The 20,152-nt window shown below is 45.2% G+C and overlaps 1 long non-coding RNA gene across 3 annotated transcripts in view; it reads left to right on the top strand.

The window, feature by feature from the left end:
* The window catches only part of LOC148398515 (uncharacterized), a 40,464-nt gene extending 20,543 nt beyond the window's left edge, over window positions 1–19,921 (top strand). Inside the window, exons 2-4 of one of the 3 annotated variants that reach the window (XR_015858630.1) lie at window positions 7,753–7,844; window positions 15,854–16,280; window positions 18,458–19,921. This is a non-coding gene — a long non-coding RNA (uncharacterized LOC148398515). The other 2 variants (XR_015858632.1, XR_015858631.1) reach the window with 2 other exon arrangements.
* Window positions 19,922–20,152: the final 231 nt, after the last annotated feature.

Genomic DNA, 20,152 nt, shown 5'->3' with positions numbered 1-20,152 from the left:
GAGGATAGGACGAATCTTAGCAATATTACGAAGGTGAAAAAACGCAATCCTGGTTATATTCTTAATGTGTTTTTGAAAGGAGAGCGTTTGGTCAAATATTACCCCGAGATTAGTTACCGTATCACTCTGAGTGATAGTCCGGTTATCTATAGTTATAGTGGTTTCCTTAAATAAGTGTTGATAACGAGTAGGACCAATTATCAACATCTCAGTTTTATCTGGGTTAAGACGAAGGAAGTTGAGAGACATCCATTGCTTGATCTCCGCAAGGCACGCCTCGAGATTACAACAGTCCCGTGGATCTGTCATCGATAACGGCATATATAATTGGGTGTCATTGTGTATCAGGAATGCAGGTAATGTAGCCTACTTGCTTGTACTGTGGGAACCTTTATGGGAGTTTTCATAAAGCTAGGTCTTTTTAATTAACTACTTCAGGTACTTAACCGGTACTTCAATATGTTCAGAAGTTTCTTGATCCACTTCAATCACCTCTGGTCAGCCCTTGGTTTTCTCAGCTCTGCAAACCTTCTGTCATAATCCTTTGTTGCCTTTGTGACGTACTCTACCTGTGACTTGCTGTTATCCATGTTTTCCCTCAACGAGAGCTTAAAGTTAAAAAGTCCCAATGATCGTCACGCACACATCTGGGTGTGGTGAAATTTTTCCTCTGCATTTAACCCATTCCCGTGTGATTTTGATCCATCCCCTGGGGGAGAGGGGAGCAGTGAGCAGCAGCGGTGCCGCGCTCGGGAATCATTTTGGTGATCTAACCCCCCAATTCCAACCCTTAATGCCTAAAGTGCCAAGCAGGGAGGCAATGGGTTCCATTTTTTTTTATAGTCTTTGGAATGACCCAGCCAGGGTTTGAATCCACAACCTTCCAGTCTCAGGGCAGACACTCTAGGCCACTGAGCTGGTGTTATCGGTTCCATGTTATTGGTTCTGGCTGCAATGAGGTTGCAATATTCGTCACTGAACCTCTGTCATTATGCTTTTATTGTTTGTTCTGTAGACTAATTCACTTTTTGGGAGGGGATTTTTGCTCTCCTGGAAAACGCTGATGGGCCTCCAGAACAGTCACGTATGAAGTTTCCAAACTTCTCCTTGATTTCTGCCTAATCAGCCATTTTCTTTTAGTACAAGTACATTTATGGCCTTTAACTAGTTGGTAATCAGCTTGGCTAGCTTCCTCAGATAGCTTCAGATGCTAACTATTTGTTAGTTTCCTCAGCTAGCTTCAAATGCTAGTTAGCTTGATGATAGCTCGCTAGCAAGCTTCAAATGCTTACTAGCTTGTTAGCTTCTCCAGTTAGCTTCAAACACAAGCCAGCTTGTTGGCTTGACTTTGTTTCTCCATCAGCTGAGCCGACCGTCATCTTAGGATTTCTCCTCAGGTCCTTGGTGGTTGCTTTGTTTTGTTATCTCATACCGCTTGACTAGCTTTTTGCCAAGTGCATTCGGATGCTTACTGTTTGGATGATTTCCCTCCGAAAGGGTACAGTGGTACACATGGAGTGTGACATAGTGCAATTTGAGATAATTTATTGCAATTTCTTTTTACACTTCAAGCAGGTTATTGACTTTGAAACAAAATGGGACAAACAACACAAAACAATCACATTCTATATCTTCTATAGGCTAAGAAATAATTTACTTTTACAGCACACATAAAGATTTTAACAAAGTGCTAGACAAATGAGCCAAATGTTTCTTACCAGCTGCCATGTGGCCTGTGTCCAGCAATCCAGGGCGCTTGCTTTGATCACACACTCATATGTTGAGCTCTTGTTTTGTGAAATAAAGAGCTGGTTCAAGATGGCGGCGCGTGCACATGGAGCGGCCACTCTCTGTCCCGTTCAGTGTTTTGTGAGTGTTTACTGAGTGTTTGTCTGGCAGTTTTGTGTGTGTTCGTCTCGTGTGATACGTCGTGCTACGAGTGCGGCGGGCATGTTCTGCTCAACATCGGCGGAAGTGGGTTTTATGGCGTTCTGGACTTTGGTGCGGAGAGATTAAGGGCGCTCGGACTGCTTCGTCATGGAGCAACGCCGGACTGGCCTGCTCTTCCTCCCCCGGTTGGACTGCGTCGTGAGCTCGGACTGCTCCGTCCTGGGGCATTGTTGGGATGCGTCGGCAGCGGGTCTGCGAGGCAGCGGAAGAGGGGCCAGCGCGAAGACGTCGGGCCAGGCTTGCGGCCAACCCAGCTCGCCCAGCTGTGCCTTCCATTCTCCTGGCGTACGTTCGTTCGCGGGACGACAAGATGGGTTGCGTTCGCCTTATAGGATCCACGAACCGGACAGTGCGTGCCTGCTGTATGCTCGTGTTCACAGTGGCCTGGTTGACTGTCATCTTTCCGGACTCTGCTGTGCATCGGGAGCGGCTAGCGTGCTATCACTCTTATACGTTCATCTTCTTGTTTTATTTTTCCTGTGTTGTTTACTTGTATGTGCGTTGTGAACTCTGTCTTGTCACCCTGGGATAGTGAGAAACGTAATTTCGATCTCTTTGTGTGTCTTGACATGCGGAGGAATTGACAATAAAGGAGACTTTGACTTTGGTTACGTAACCTACATCTTGTCTGGTACTTTAGTAACGCTACAATATAGTTATATAGTATATAACTATATTGTATTCCCCGGGAGTCCCAGCCGCAATCAGCGGCATACGGTGAGTCCGTGCCGCAATCGGCGGCATTCAGGGAGTTCGTGCCGCAATTGACGGCATTCTGGGAGTCCGCGCCGCAATCGGTGGAATTCCGGGAGTCCGTGTCGCAATTGGCGGCATTCGGGGTGTCCCCGCCGCAATCGGCAGCATACGCGGTTTCCCAGCCGCAATCGGCAGCATACGGGGAGTCGGCGCCGCAATCGATGGCAATGTAGGAGTCCCAGCCGCAATCAGCGGCATTCGGGGAGTCTACGCCGCAATCGGTAGCATACAGGGAGTCCCAGCCGCAATCGGCGGCATTCGGGGAGTCCACGTGCAATCGGCTGCATTTGGGGAGTCCGCACCGCATCGGCGGCATACGGGGAGTCCCAGACGCAATCGACGGCATACATGGAGTCCCAGACGCAATCGGCGGCATTCGGGGAGTCCCGCCACAATCGGGGGCATACGGGGAGTCCCAGCCGCAATCGGCGGCATACGGCGAGTGACTATTATATATACCATGAGCGCTTTGAGATTCCAACGAATGTAAAGTGCGTTCCAAATATAATTTATTATTTTTAGTATTATTATTATTATATGTAGATCTGTGGAATAATTGGAGCCGCAACTGACGAAGAGGCTGATGTCAGCAGCACACGTAGTTCCGGAGTCAACAGCTGTGTGGTTTTTTTTTTTTTAAGTGACACAGAAGACGAAGATTCCGATGGATTTAATGATTTGGAGTGACACGGATGGTTCGATAAAATTGTTGTTTATATTACATCTATTTGATATATCTAGTCTGACGTCAGCGGCGCACGTAGTTCTGGAGTCAACAGCTGTTTGTGTTTTTTTTTTTTTTAAGTGACACGGAAGACGAAGATTCCGATGGATTTATTGATTTGGAGTGACACGGATGGTTCAATAAAATTGTTGTTTATATTATTATTATTTGATATATAGTTTATATATTGTTATAATGCCCTGTGGAATAATTTGAACTGCAACTGACGACAACGAGTCCAACGTCAGCAGCGCGCCGCAAATGCGGCGTTGTTTACAGAGAGGACGAATAATTGGATCGATGGATTTATTGATTTGGAGTGACACAGATGGTTTGATAAACGTGTTATTTATGCTATAGTTATTTGAATAACTGTTAATGTTACGTCAGGCCCGTTAATGTTACGTCAGGCCCGTTCTCAGCTCCTCGTTTGTGTTTAAGTCACGTTAGCATTTAGCCTGTTGTTGCTAGCTCATATCAAAATGCGACTTATACTCCGGTGTGATTTATATGTTTTTTTTTCCCTTTATTGTGCATTTTATGGCCAACTTGTACTCCGGAGCGACTTTTAGTCCGAAAAATACGGTATTTGATGACACGTCTGGCTATTTAATGAGGTTTATTGCACACAAATAAAAGCAAGAAATAGTAAAAAGATACATGACAAACCAAAGACTTAAATGCAATGAAAAGTACAATTCAATGAAAAATATTAAATCACGAGCTAGAAACATCAACAAAATATAGAAATATAAATTATGCATCAATATAGTGAACATTAGAAATAATAAATAAAAAGATAAATGGTCTTGCGGGATGGTGGGGAAACTGGTGAGCATGTCCGCCTCACAGTGCACGTAACGTGCAGAGCAGAACAGCCAAGTGCGGTTTGATAAAGTCTTTATTGGAACTGAGGAAATGTCCGTGAGGAGCGAAGCCGTGGTCGAGCGTTGGGTTGGGGTGGGCGGCGAGCAGAACGTAGTTGCAAACAAGCGATCGGTCAGGACGGGCAGTGAGCAGAACGCGGGAGTAGGAGGAGAGGGGCGAGGCCCCCACCATCCTTTCCAGGTCAGTGGTGGCCGCGGCTGTCACCTGGAACATAGAGGAACGGGTGGAGGCGGCAACCCGTGACCAGCCTGGTCCCAGCTTGTGTCCCGACGGTCGACTATTTGTGCCCAACGCTCTACGGACTGAGGTGCTGCAGTGGGAGCACGACTCCCGCCTCGCCTGCCACCCGGGGGCAGCACGGACCGAGTTCCTGGCGGCTCAGCGCTTGTGGTGGCCGACTCTGAGGGCGGATGTCCAGGGGTATGTCAAAGCCTGCCCTACGTGCAACCAATGCAAGGCCTCTAATAGACCACCAGCCAGCCTCCTCCAGCCATTGCCCATTCCCCACCGGCCGTGGGCCCATCTGTCGGTGGATTTTGTCACTGGGCTACCACCAGCGGAAGGCAAGACAGTCATCCTCACAGTGGTCGACCGTTTCAGCAAAATGGCACGGTTCATCGCTCTCCCGAAATTGCCCAAAGCAAAACAGACCGCCCAGATTCTCCTCGGAGATGTGTTCCGCTACGATGGCCTCCCCAGGGATATCGTGTCCAACCGTGGTCCACAATTCACAGCGCGATTCTGGGTCGAGTTCTGCCGTCTTCTGGAAGCTACGGCCGGTCGCACGCCGGGGTTCCATTCGCAGTCCAATGGGCTAGCAGAGCAGCTGAACCAGGAACCTGGTAAATCCCTCTGTTGCATGTCTGCTAATAACCCGTGTGGGTGGGCTCAACAGCTCCCATGGGTGGAATATGCGCACAACTCTCTCCCTAGCTCCACCACTGGGCTGTCGCCTTTCCATTGCGTGTTTGGTTTCCAGCCTTCACTGTTCCAGGAGCAGGAGTGGTGCGCCACCTGCCCGTCTGCTCTAGCGTGTGTGCGCCGCTGTCACCGGGCCTGGGCGAGGGCACGAACGCCCCTCCTCCGATCAGTGGTCAACGACTCTCGCCAGGCCAACAAGCACAGGACCCCGTCGTACCGGGTCGGTCAGAGAGTGTGGCTGGCGGCACGCAACCTGCCTCTCCGGTTCGAGTCATGGAAGCTGGCACCCCGATTCGTGGGCCCCTCTCCCGTACGCAAGGTAAGTGGCCCCGCGGCCGTCCGGCTCGGAGTCCCTCACTCTATGCGGTTGCACCCGACGTTCCACGTGTCCCGAGTGCGACCGGTCCACGAAAGCCCCCTGGCTCCAACGTCCATGCTGCCGCTGCCGCGGATCGTCGGTGGAGCTCCAGCGTACACGGTGCACGCTCTCCTTCAGTCCCGTCGCCGGGGGCGTGGGCTGCAGTATCTGGTGGACTGGGAAGGCTACGACGCCTCTGCCCATTCCTGGGTGCCGGCACGTTGGATCCTGGATCCTGAGCTAATTGCCAATTTCCATCGGCGCCACCTGGACCAGCCCGCCCGTCAACGGGTCTGCCCGAGGAGCTCCGCTGGGGGTATGGCAACCGCACTCTCCCTCCCTCCCATGTCCGTTCCCCAGGGTTCTGCGTCTGGTGCTGCCGCGGCCCTGGCGCCTGCTGGGGGTGACGTGGACTCTGATGCTTCGGCTGAATATTGAGCGCTGCTCGCCCTCCCCCCCACCCTGGCCGTCACCGGCCTGCTTTTGGGGACGTCGTGGGCCATCCCTAGGGGGGGGGGGGGTTCTGTCACGCCCAGCCTTCTGGTAACTCCACCTGTCACACACACGTCCACACCACGGCAATCGAGCCAAATCACGCACACCTGCGACTGGCTTAATTGACTGGGCTATTTAAACCCTGCTAGCAGAACTCTCCTTTTCAGTCTGTCCCGTGATGCGACCCGTACGTTTACTGCTCTCCACCCGTCTGACTCCCGTTGCCGACCTGTTCTGTCCGCTGACTCGTCTTGTCTTGCCTGACCCCTGCCCTGATCATCTGCCCGCTGTTGACCACGTTCTGCTTGCCACCCGTCCTGACCGATCGCTTGTTTGCAACCACGTTCTGCTCGCCGCCCGCCCCAACCCAACCCTCGACCCCGGCTTTGCTCCTCACAGACATTTCCCCAGTTCCAATAAAGACTTTATCAAACCGCACTTGGCTGTTCTGCTCTGCACGTTACAGTACAGACTAACCAACATGCAGCCAGCGGAAGACGACACCACGCTCTACCGGTTGGGACGCACCGAGGGCATCGTCTGTACCCTGGTCGCCGAGCTCCGCACGCTGACGGAGGTCAATCAGCAAGAACAGCAGCAGCTCGCTTTGCACCAGCAGCAGTTGGAGTAATCTCGCCAGGACATGGGGCAGGTCCTGAAAGCACTCCGCACATTGCCCCTAGGCAATCGGGCCACTGTGTCCAATGCAGCGGCTGTGCCCATGTTGACTCAGCCCTCGACCGAGCTCATCAGCGGTCAATACTCGGCCGGAATCATCCGGCCGTCCTCGGCACCCGCCGGAGCGGGATTCTTCTTTGTGGATAAGAAGGACGGCACGCTCCCTTGCATCGACTACAGGGGCCTGAATGACATCACCGTCATGAACCAGTACCCACTGCCCCTCCTTGTGTCGGCATTCAAAAGCCTCCAAAGCGCCACGGTTTTCACTAGGCTGGACCTCTGGAATGCCTATCATCTGGTGCGGATACGCGAAGGGGATGAGTGGAAGACTGTCTTCAACACACCGAGTGGTCATTACGAATATCTGGTGGTGCCGTTCGGGTTCACCAATGCCCCCGCTGTGTTCCAGGCCTTGGTCAACGACATGCTCAGGGACATGCTGAACAAGTGTGTGTTTGTCTACCTGGATGACATCCTGATCTTCTCCCGCGACCGTCGTCGGCCATGTCTGGGCCGTGCTACGACGCCTGTTGGAAAACTCACTTTTCGTGAAGGCGGAGAAGTAAGAGTTCCACGTTACAACGGTCAAATTCCTGGGCTACGTTGTACACCAATGCTCCCTGGAGATGGACCCCGATAAGGTGAAGGCAGTCGCGACGTGGCCGGTGCCGGAGACACGTAAACAGCGGCAGCAGTTTCTGGGATTTGCCAACTTCTACCGCCGTTTTATTCGGGGCTACAGCGTGGTGGCCGCACCTCTCACGGCCATCACAAGCCCGGCGGCGCCGTTCCGATGGATGGATGGCTGTATTATTGTAATAAATGTTTTCAAACAAATATTTGCCGAACAGCAACGTTATCTCCCCACTGATACAGACCGCCTCATCCCTCCATGTACAGTTGGGGGGAAAAGGGTTTTTCTCTTCATAGAGAATGTCAGTCTGTCATTTGCTCTTATTTGTTTTTATGCGCTTGCCAGTTGCCCCCAGTACTTGGATGGACTCCATTAGCTTGGAGAAACAGACACCAATGAAAGCTTGTCCCTGCAAGTTTGAAAGAGGTGGTGTTACGGTGAGTGGTTCTGTCCTTCTTGGACGAATCATTATCACTCATGTCAAGACTGTGTACACTGACTGTAAGCTAGTAGTTCTCGTTCACTAAATCATTTAGACCGAGAGAGAGAACAGATTCGCTGACTGAATCGCTCGCATCGGGAACCGCACTTACTGATCCGTTGGCGAAAGGAAAAGGCAGCAGTTCAGTCACTCAATCGTTCACCAACTTGAAGTTTTGTAACTGACCTTCACAAATGCCATAGCAGCATGTCCCTCCATCTGACGCTGGCTGCTGATTGGTCGTTCGTAAAGATTGACAACAAGACAAATCTCTGAACTGCAAGGCCACGTGCTAACCAGTGTTTACCGTGCCCCCATATACAGTAATCCCTTGTTTATCACGGATAATTGGTTCCAAAACCACCCCACGATAACTGAAATCCGTGAAGGAAGGTCACCCTCTCATCTGTACATTTTTGTGTGTCAATAAATGTATATGAAACCATTTAAGTGAATATGTTAGAACATTAAATAATAGTTTCAAACATGTAAATATTACATTAATAGTATAAATAACAGAAAATAATGTATAAATATTGAAATTATAATTATCATACACTTGCATGTGCGTGTGCGCGTGTGCGTGTGTGTGTGTGTGCGTGTGTGTGTGTGTGTGTGTGTGTGTGTGTGTGTGTGTGTGTGTGTGTGTGTGTGTGTGTGTGTGTGTGTGTGCGCGTGAGTGGGTGTGTGTGTGTAACATGTTGATGTGACGTTCTGTTGTTAACCTTGGTTAAACAGGGACCTCTAGTGGTCACAAGTTAGCATAGCAGCGCTATGCGCATTTAGTCGATGTAGATGTAGCTAAAGTATACATACTGTAAATATGATTTTAGGACTCTATTTATTTTTAACTTTATATTTTTTAACTTTTTATAATAAGGTACAATACTGTAAATATGTTTTCAGAAGACTTATTATTACAACTTCTTTTATAACAAAGCACAACACTGCAAATGTTTTTAGAACTCTTATTGTAACAACTTTTTTTTTGGCTGGAAAAAATCCGCGACGCAGTGAAGCCGCGATAAACGAACCGCGAAGTAGCGAGGGATCACTGTATATCATTATACGTGTGTGTGTGTTTGTGTGTGCATACGTCCGTGCGTGTTGTGTGTGTTTGTGCTGGGCATGAATGAGTCACATTTCAAAAGGTTATATTCACCTGTATTTTCAGTATTGAACATGAAAAACTCACTCTATGAGAAAAAAACATGGAAATATGGCAGTCAGTCGGTGGTGGTGACATTTTAAAGTAATTTACATGTCCTGTACATTAAGTGGTGGGTGGTGCATATGATTAAGGTATGCACTGCACTTCGCTGCAAAGGCTACCATGGAAGCCAAAAAGGAAACTAATGTGTCCTTTTGCGTTTGTGCATGTGCTCGAGTTCATTAAAAATGAAAACTTCCAGGACTATTGTCACAAAAGCTACAGATCAAATCCAACAACAAATATAAAAGCAATATTGCTTAGATTTCTTAAATTCATTTGTGAATCGGAAATACATTTCATTTCCATCCCTGCTTAAATTAATTTGTGAATCAGAAATACATTTTTATTTCCATCCCCATATACAAAAAAGGAAACTATTTCAAATTGAGAGTGTATAAAAGACACAAAACATTTTTTTATATAATTCAGTAAATGGGTTGTCGTTATATGTCAAAAAATATTTTAAAAAATGTTAAGCATTGCTTTCCAAATTAAAAGCAAATGTTTTATTTTTCATCAACATGAAAACGATGGGTTTGCTTTCAAGGAGGAATTACAGAAATCTGTGATTAATTTCTGTTTCTGCATGTGCTTGAGTTCATAAAATGGTTCAGAAAAGAGAAAAGTTCCTGGACTGGCAATAATATAATTATGTATATAGCCTTAAATCACAGGCAAGTCTCAAAGGACTTCACAATTACAAAAAAATGACAATTATTCTCAAACATCCCCTGATTTTAGACTCCCAGGAGGGCAAGGAAAAACTCACAAAAAACCCTACTGGGAGAAAAATGAGAAAATAAAAACTCCAGCCGAATCGCCCACTACAGGTTATTGTATTTTTCGGACTATAAATCGCGGGTTTTTTCATAGTTTGTGTGGGGGGCGATTTATATTCAGGAGTGACTTATATGTGAAATTATTCAAAAATTTTCAAAATTCAAAAATCCGCGATGTAGTGAAACTGCGATAAATGAACCGCGATGTAGCTAGGGATTACTGTAATTTGAACTGCAACTGACGTCAGCAGCGCGGCGCACACGCGGCAGTGTTTACATAAAGGACAAAGGATTCGATCACGGGATTTAATGACTTGAAGTGACAGAGATTTTGATAAAATTGTTGTTTATAATTTTATGGGCCTGTGGAATAATTTGAACTGCAATTGACGACGAGTCCCACGTCAGCGGCGTTGTTTACATAAAGGATGAAGATTTTGATCGATGGATGTAATGATTTGGAGTGACACAGATGGTTTGATAAAATGTTGTTTATATAATTGGAATTTGATATATACTTTACATAGCGTTATATGGACCTGTGGAATAATCTGAACTGCAACCGACGTCAGCAGCGCGGCGCACACGCAGTGTTGATTACATAAAGGACGATCGATGGATTTAATGATTTGGAGTGACATAGATGGTTTAATAATATTGTTGTTTATATTAGTTATTTTATATATGATTTATATATCGTTATATGGGCCTGTGGAATAATCTGAACTGCAACCGACGTTAGCGGCGCGGCGCACACGCGGCATTGTTTACATAAAAGATGATCGATGGATTTAATGATTTGGAGTGACGCAGATGGTATATTAATATTGTTGTTTATATAATAGTTATTTGATATATAATTCATATATCGTTATATGGGCCTGTGGAATAATTTGAACTGCAACCGATGTCAGCGGTGCGGCGCACACGCGGCATTGTTTACATAAAGGACGATCGTTGGATTTAATGATTTGGAGTGACACAGATGGTTTGATAATATTGTTGTTTATGTTATAGTTGTTTGGATCACTTTCAATGTTACGTCAGGCCCGTTCTCAGCTCTTCGTTTGTGTTTATGTCACGTTAGCATACCGTATCGTTTAGCCTGTTGTAGCTCATTCATGTCTGTTCTTGGTGTTGGGTGTTGTCGAATAAAGCTCGCCCAAAATGCGACTTATAATCCGGTGCAACTTATATATGTTTTTCTTCACTTTATTGTGCGTTTTATGGCTGATGGGACCTATATTCCGGAGCGACTTTTAGTCCGAAAAATACGGTAATTAAATGTTTCTAATGAGGTAGCAGTTCAAATATCCATTGGTAGGGTATTCCAAAGCTCTGGAGCCTGAAAAATGCTCTAGACCAGGGGTCGGGAACCTTTTTGGCGGACAGAGCCATAAATGCCCATTTTTTAAAAATAATTTCCTGTGAGAGCCATACCATTTAAAAAAATGATAGGTTAAATACAATTAAATGCATATATTTTAATTAAGACCAACGATTTTTTTGAGTGTACTATTGTATTCTTTTTAATAACGTTTTTAACATCGCCAAAAGAGCCATATCTGGCTCGCGAGCCATAGGTTCTCGACCCCTGCTCTGGACCCTACAGACATTTTTTTGGCCCTCGGGGTCACTAAAAGACTAGCGTTTTGCAAGTGGAGGTTACGGGACGGAACGTAAGGAACAACTCTGTCGACGAGATATAAAGGCACTAAGCCATGCAATGATATATAGGTTAATAGAAGAACTTTGAAGTCAAATGGACCGGGAGCCAATGTAAGTTGGCTAATATTGGGGTAATGTGATCAAATTTTCTTTTCCGTGAGAGCAGCCTTGCAGAAGCATTTTGTACTAACTGTAGACTTTTGATACTGTACTTAGGAAGACCAGAGAATAATGCCTTACAGTAGTCCAGGCACGACGTAATAAACGCATGTATAATAGTTTCCGCATCACCGGTCGAGAGAATCTGACGAATCTTAACAATATTACGGAGGTGAAAACACGCAATTCTAGTTATGTTCTTAATGTCCTTTTGAAAGGAGAGCGTTTGTTCTAATATTACCCCGAGATTAGTTACACTATCGCTCTGAGTGATAGTACAATTATCCATAGTTATAGTGGTTTCCTTAAATAAGTGCGATAACGAGCTGGACCAATTATCAACAGTTTATCTTGGTTAAGCTGAGCGATTAGAATGGTCATCTTGATCTCATCCCGAATAGATTCAATCTTTCGAGCGAAAAATTTCATGAACTCGTCGGCTGAGTGGAAAGCGCTATCGGAGGTCGGCTGGCATGGTGTTAGCTTTGCCACTGTATCAAATAAGTATTTAGGATTCTTTTTATTGAGATTAATCATTTGCGTATGTGTGTGTGTGTGTGTGTGTGTGTGTGTGTGTGTGTGTGTGTGTGTGTGTGTGTGTGTGTGTGTGTGTGTGTGTGTGTGTGTGTGTATATATATATATATATAATTTTCTGTTATAGTCACCCATTGTCAGCACTTAAATAGTGGAGTAAAGTGACATAGCGGTAGGGATAATAGAGGTATTCTATTATTCTGTGCGCCAGCCATTGGACCAGTTGGATTTGAAACTCCCAGGCTGAAAAATGGCCCCAGCACGCCACTGGTTTCTTCTTATGCTATGTCATTAGTCGGTGAATGAGGAAACAGTGTTAAACACCCCTTGAGTACCTAAGGTAGGGAAGCACCATACAAATGAAAGCTCATTTATTATTTACAATATTTAAAACAAAAAAGCCACCGGTTTCTCCTTATGCTATGTCATTAGTCGGTGAATGAGGAAACAGTGTTAAACACCTTGAGTACCTACGGGAGAGAAGCGCCATACAAATGAAAGCTCATTTATCATTTACAATATTTAAAACCAAAAAGAAACTTTTAGAAAAACTAACTAAAGACAGAAATAAACCTTTAAATTATGGAAAATATTAGAAAGACCAAAATCATAGGCATGTGAAAAAGCATTGTTTTAAACCTGGGCTTGAAATTATTCATACTTTCACATTACTTTATGATTTTAGTGAGAAGCAATTTAGTATTATATTTCTTCAACCATTTTAGTCACATATACACAGAAATGTAGTCTCTGTTGCTTCAACATATTTGGGTGCAAACAGTTACTGCGCTGTGAACTAAAGTCATGTCATTTGGCTGTTTGTTAATCACTTTATAATAAAATGTGTTTCCAACCATGAGAAACTAAGGACACACACTTTGCATACACTTTTGTGTACAATGCATGCAAGCAATACACACATTCTGTGATTTTTGTGGTTAATTTTGTCAACATTCTTCAGGTGCTTGTGCTGCCCCAGCGACCTGACCCCAGATAGCGGTAGAAGAGGGATGGATGGATGGATGGATGGATGGATGGATGGATGGATGGATGGATGGATGGATGGATGGATGGATGGATGGATGGATGGATGGATGGACGGACAGACGGTCGGGCGGACTGTAGGACGGGCGGGCTGTAGGACGGGCGGGCGGGCGGACAGATGGAAATAATTGTAATAATAAAACTCACCTTAATTATATTACCTGTGAAGCACAGGTAAATATGGGCTGAATAGGTTTGAATGTAAAAATGCCATTAAAAAAGAGAACAAAAAATGTGCAAGAAAGAAAATAAATCGATGATGGAGCTCTGCGCTTTACTGTTTTTTTTATTTTTCCAATCCCATGTGATGAAATTTTCCTGCAGTCATGGCCTAAGGCAATGGTTGCCCTTGAGACTCAAGAAGACCGGCTGCCACCATCATGTTTAACTACCCCTGACACATCTTCCCCCTTTTTGTGATTCCCAGTTTGAACACGCGTACACAGAGTAGCAGCAACAGCATGACAGGGCAGCAGTGCTGGAGTACCATCTGTCAGGCTGGTGTCAAGTGGCCCTTGTCTCCAGTAATTATGAAAGCTCCCACTGCCTCAGGTGGTCCATAGACCAACTCACCCATCTAAGAATGGCTAGGCCAGGCCATATGGTGGGGCAAAAGGGGCACCCAGGGGAGGCAGCACTCCTCCAAGATAAGACAGCCTGCCCCAACCATCACACCAATTGCTGCCCACTAAAGTGTCCAGATCTGAATGGACAGGAAATGACAGATGCCATTCAGTGTATCTGAAAAGAGACAAGCATCAGCTCAAAATGAGGTGGCTGTGATAGTTCATAGCGTTGCTTTTACACTGACATGTTTTGTTTAGGTTGTGGAAATGTAGGCTGATAATCCAATTCTGAGATGAATAGAATTCAAAATTTTCTCACAGGATGACAGCTTTATTTTATCATTCAAAAAATTGCACCCAGCTATTTTAGAATTATCTGAGGTTTTTATTAATGGTATATACTGTAGTTACATAAATATAACCGAAGAAAGAATCTACAGTAATCTTTGGGATTTAGCAGTGAAAACCTATTATATAGCAACTGCTACTCATGGTCTTTAATATCATATTTTATATTTATGGGGAAAGTCTGGAGGCATTCAGACAATATCTCATTTTTTTTCTAGTTTAAATTAAAAGTGGTTAAAAATGCTTTGATCCTTGCCTGATCACATATCCTTATTAACCCTTGGTGGAAAGTAACAGATGCTTTTCAAAGTATCCGGTGTCAGGTCAAGTCCAGAATCTTTTTGTTTTCTGTGTTTCTATCATCACATCCCCAGAGGTGTAAAGTCAATGGGAGCAACATAATACTGTAGATAGTTATGCATGTAAGCCAGATATATTCATTTAGTGGTGAAATGTGAATTTTTCATATTGATTTGAATGAAGCTGCACCCCCCTATATTCATCATTTATGTGTTCTTACACCCATGTTTTGTCTTGAGAGCTGACCAATTCCTTATTAACGTTTGTTGCTAACCAGACGTACTTCATCCAGTTTAGGAAACTGAGGGTGCAGGTGGAACCCGAGGCTGTGTGTGCCCGTGTGTGTACACGTGGCAAATGTTTGACAACATTGTTCAGTTATGCCATCTGTCTCTACAGCCTCTTATAGGCAATAGCAAGAAAGAAAGAAAGAAAGAAAGAAAGAAACAAACAAACACAAACAAACAGTTGTACTATGTTCTTTTTGTTTTGCTTGTCAATTATTTTACTGGTTCTTTTATCACAAACAAGATATTTTGGTTGCATTACCTGACAAAAAAACAAACAAGTAAACAAGAATCCAGCGTAATGGTGACGTTGCCGTACGTGAGAGGGATTACGGAACGCATCAAAAGAGCCATGAAAAAATACAACATAAACACATCTATCAAACCACACACAACACTCTGTCAGATACTGGTTCACCAAAAAGACAGAATTCACCCGGAAAATAAATGCAACTCTATATACGAGATCTCATGCAAATCATGCAATAAATCATACATCGGGGAGACAGGGAGGAACTTCATCACAAGAAAAACAGATCACAAGGAGGAGTGTGAGAAGGAGACAGCAACAAGACAAACAAGAGCAATAAAACAACAAACAGAACAGGAACGCTACAAGTCAGCCATTACCGACCACTGCAAAAAAGAAAATCACATCATGGACTGGAAAAGGCCAGAGTCATCCACACCGAAGGAAACAAACATCAGCGCTGGATCAGGGAGGCCATTGAGATCCGCAAGCGGGACACGAGGACCATCAACAGGGACAAGGGAGTTTACATGCGCTCTACCACCTGGAGCAGCATTCTGGAGAGGTGAACGGACAGCAGAGGGCGTGACTCACCTGTCAAATCTGACAGGTGAACCGCACCTTCATCCATCAGCTGATAAAGACACGTCACAACCACACCAGTGACACTCTGATAAGGGCGCTAGAACAAGCCGAAACATGTCAGGTAATGCAACCTAAATATCTTGTTTGTGATAAAAGAATCAGTAAATTTATAAACAAACAAACAAACAAACAAACAAACAAACAAACATATTTGATTTCCTTTCCCTGCAGCATTCCAGTGGCCAGGACAATTTGGAATGGTCAATCAGTTGACCATGCATGTTTTGTAATGTGGGAGGAAACCAGAGAACTTTGAGGAAACCCAGGCAGGCATACAATTTTTTTTTTTAATGGCACCGTCGTGAGAGGGGCAGCCTTCCAGCAGTGTTCTCTCTTTTCTCTTATGTTGTCTTTATTTAACCCGAACTGACCCTAACCATTCTTTCCTTCTTTCTCTATTAATGTGGAGTTGGCCCACAGCAATGTGTGACCACGGTCGGGGCCATCCGTCCCAGGTTCAGCCGTCCACTCGGTGAGGTCTGTGCCTTCTCCCGCACCTCGGCGTGTGCAGATCGGCTCTGCACGGGTGGATGTTTTTCTTGTGCCTGGCCCTGGCAGCCGGCTGCGGATTGTTTACGATTAGGCCTCTCACTAGCTGGTAAGTTGTTTTCCTTTGTTACAGTGTATTGCCTTTGATAACTTGTTTCTTGTCGCACTTATTGGTTTTCTGTTTTGCGAGTGGCAGCCTTTTCTAGAAGCCTATGGAGGATATGCACTGACGTCACAGATCGGGGCGGCCATTATTGTTTGGGTGTCAAAAAGCTTCGTCCGCTGCCACTAGACTCGTGAGGATGGTGGCCTGGGTGGGTGTCGTGAGTGATTATTTCGTCCAGTTGGACCAAGAAGCCGCAAGAGATACATTGAAAACTTGAAAAAATTAAACATTCGTGTTGATCCGCTGTGGAAACCAAGTAAGAACGCCACCAGCTCAAGCGTAGCAGGAGCTGGGACAGCAAGCGTTTGGTCCTCTGATAAGGTGACTTTTCCGCCAGTAACATATCCAGACATTTACAACTATTTGATAGATTGTTCAAGTCCATATACCAAGGAAGACCTCAGAGCCTACAAGAGTTTGCAACGATATCGCTACCTAACTGCTGGTTATGTCCATTCCGTTGAGTCACAGCCAGTGGAGCGAAACGGAGAAGATGCCAGCCATGGCAGCACATAATATAATAATAATATATTATAATTGTAGATATGTGAACAATCTAATTATTAGAAACTAACAATTTCACAAACATACTGTAATGAAGCTGTGTAATCATGCATTCCTTAGGTCATGGCCGAGTAGCAGCAAGAAAAAGGGAATATCCGAGCAATAATAATAAACTTTATTACAGGCTCTTGGCCCACAGGGTAAAAAACAAACATCACATACATTAAAATAAATAAAATGAGTACATTTCAAATGTTATGAGAGGCACTCATGCCAGCGTCCTCTGATGGTGGATGTGTAACTTATAGCACTACATCCAGTATACCTGACAGATGAATGTTGACGTCAATAAAACAAAATTACGTACTTCCCACAAAGTGATCTGAGCAGATGTAAGAATGGATAGTTGCCTTCCAAAGCTTGGAGCTGTTGCGGCCATTTTCCGCCATACGAAGCACCGCCACCCAGCTATCGTTTCTGGTCTGGTCCTCAGGGAACCGATATAACTTCTTGGTATCGCTTTTTTGGAAACGATAGGCACACCCTATGGCACAACAATTCTTCACCATGGTTTAAGTTGCCTACGTAACAACTCTGCCACGATCTGCAACCGAAAAAATGCTAAAAAATGCTCCAGTACCAGCCTTGGCCCTATTATCGTCCGCCGCTTTTTGCCACCCAAACAAATCGTCGGCCGGTCTGTGACGTCACGTGCATATCCTCCATTGAGTTGCGCTCATGTCATCAGTATGTCTTTTATATACCCGCTGTGCGGTATGACTGGTGCTGAAAAACTGAATTTCCCCCTTGGGACCAATAAAGTATCTATCTATCTATCTATCTATCTATCTATCTATCTATCTATCTATCTATCTATCTATCTATCTATCTATCTATCTATCTATCTATCTATCTATCTATCTATCTATCTATCTATCTATCTATCTATCTATCTATCTATCTATCTATCTATCTATCTATCTATCCGTCTCCCTCTCTCGCTCTCGCTCGCTCGCTCTCTCCCTCTCTCCCTCCCTCCCTATATCTATCTATCTATCTGTCTGTCTGTCTGTCTGTCTGTCTGTCTGTCTGTCTGTCTGTCTGTCTGTCTGCATGCTGGAGGCAACCACTCTCAGTGGCTCCGTCCGAGACGCTCCATGGCAAGTGTCATCGATGTGTGGCCGATTTTGGCTTCTAATTGACGACGGGTGTCTGCAACACAGAGCCCCATGTCTGGCTAATAAGAAGCAGTGTTCTGCTAATCTTGGCTTTTCTCATTTTCACAAATTGAGGTAAACAAGAGTAGGAATGTTTACATGAATTATGGTGGTAAAGAATCACCATTTCAGATGCTCAGTGACAAACCAATCCAGGACATAGTAGTTCACAATGCTTGCCTGCTTGCCTCTGGTGACGTAGCGGGGCTGGGAGCTTGAGGTGTCGGCACAGGACGTTAGATGTTCCCAGAGTTGCACTCTTCTGCACAGCGATGTCAGATGTCATGGTATCTACTGGAACCATACATCCAGCGTGGGGATATCGGCCCTCAGTGCCCTGATGACTCTGTTGCCTTTACCCTCCACATTGTCTCTCGTTCTTCCTTCGACCCACTGCAGTGTGCCTACCGGGTAAAAGGGTCCGTGGATGATGCGGTCGACATGGGACTGTACTACATCCTACACCACCTAGACACCCCAGGAACATATGCCAGGATCCTGTTTGTAGACTTCAGGTCGGCGTTCAACACTATCGCTCCCGACATCCTCCACCAGAAGCTCGTCCAGCTCGCGGTGCCTACCTCCATCTGTCAGTGGATCACCAGCTTCCTCACCAACAGGAGACAGCATGTGAGGCTGGGGACCATCATATCCGAGACCCGGGCGACCAGCACTGGCGCTACCCAGGGGTGCGTCCTCTCCCCACTGCTCTTCTCTCTCTACACCAAGGATTGCTCCTCAGGCGACTCTTCTGTGAAGCTCCTGAAGTATGCGGACGACAACACTCTCATCCGACTGATTAAGCATATAATTATACCTGCACACCAAATCAATAAAGAAGACATAACTAGACAGTTTTATATATGGTAATGACATAGGTTTTTATAACTTCATGATCTGATATGTATTTCTGTGCACTTTGAAATAACAAATGTTTGTTGATATATTGCCTGAATAGCATAACGACCCTTAAGGAACAATTTACTGCATGGTTGATGTTATTCTAAATCACGGACACTGGTCAACATGTCTAAGCATGTTCTGTACTTGATTATATCTCATGTTTTGATTAATGCTTGATGTGACGTCGTATTTTGCCTAATGCTAGACGGCCAGCCTTGGATTACGATTGAATGTTCTGGAGAGAAGGAAAATATTTTGACTAATAATAAAAAGATATGGTTGGAAGCATGATTAAACTAAGAATGTGACAAAGTTAGCAAATACATGAAGTGTCAAAAGAACAAACAAACAAATGCATGGCAAGTGGTGAGTAAGAATGTTGCATAGTCAGGGAACATTAAGGAATTGATGATGTCACACACAAAACTTCACATAAGTCCGTACAAAATAACAAAAGTGGAAGGATGATGAATGGACGAGGTGCGACGACAGTGTATGTGCAAGAATAGAGGAAAATGTTTACAAGAAGTTCACATGAAGATAAAACCAGCAGAGGTGCCAGAGGGAGAACGCTCGGAGGAAGACAGCCAAGAACCCGGCCAAATGCGATCGCCAAGGCCAAAAGACAGGAAGGAAAACAACAACCCCCACCACGTCAAACACACTGAATCGCCCATAATCAGCACCCAACCCCACGGAACCAGCTCTCACCGAACCAGCACCCACTCCCATGGAATCAAACTCTCCTGCGCGCTTGCCCCACCCCAAAGGCTCATCACCCATCAAACTCGGCCCACACCGGCATGTGCAACTGAATATAAGCTGACCAAAGAACCTTGAACGTTGCCTTTTCTGAATGGAGACTTTCCGCTCTTGAGAATGGTCGCAAGAAAGGCCCAGCGCTGTATTGTACTTTCCTGTAGACAGAGCTTTCTTAACAAGAATTGTGATTGAACTCAACCAACATGTGTAAGTCTAAATTTTGTTTCAGTGTCTTCGCCTTTTCCTAAAACTGAAAAAGAAAACAAATACGCAGTGAATAGATTGGATAACAGATGATTGGCTATGCCTTTTGCCATGAGGCGGGGAGAGCGCACTTCCCTAATTGTGGACCAAATCCAACAGTGTATATGACGACTTGCTCTCTATATAGGTTTATTGAACAATGCACACAAATATAAACAATAATAA

This window comes from Syngnathus floridae, chromosome 5 (genome assembly GCF_059516105.1).
Source record: "Syngnathus floridae isolate MCC-2025c chromosome 5, RoL_Sflo_1.0, whole genome shotgun sequence".
NCBI classification, from domain to species: Eukaryota; Metazoa; Chordata; class Actinopteri; order Syngnathiformes; family Syngnathidae; genus Syngnathus; species Syngnathus floridae.
Note: the sequence above shows the minus strand (reverse complement) of the source record. Positions and strands in the feature narration are given on the sequence as shown.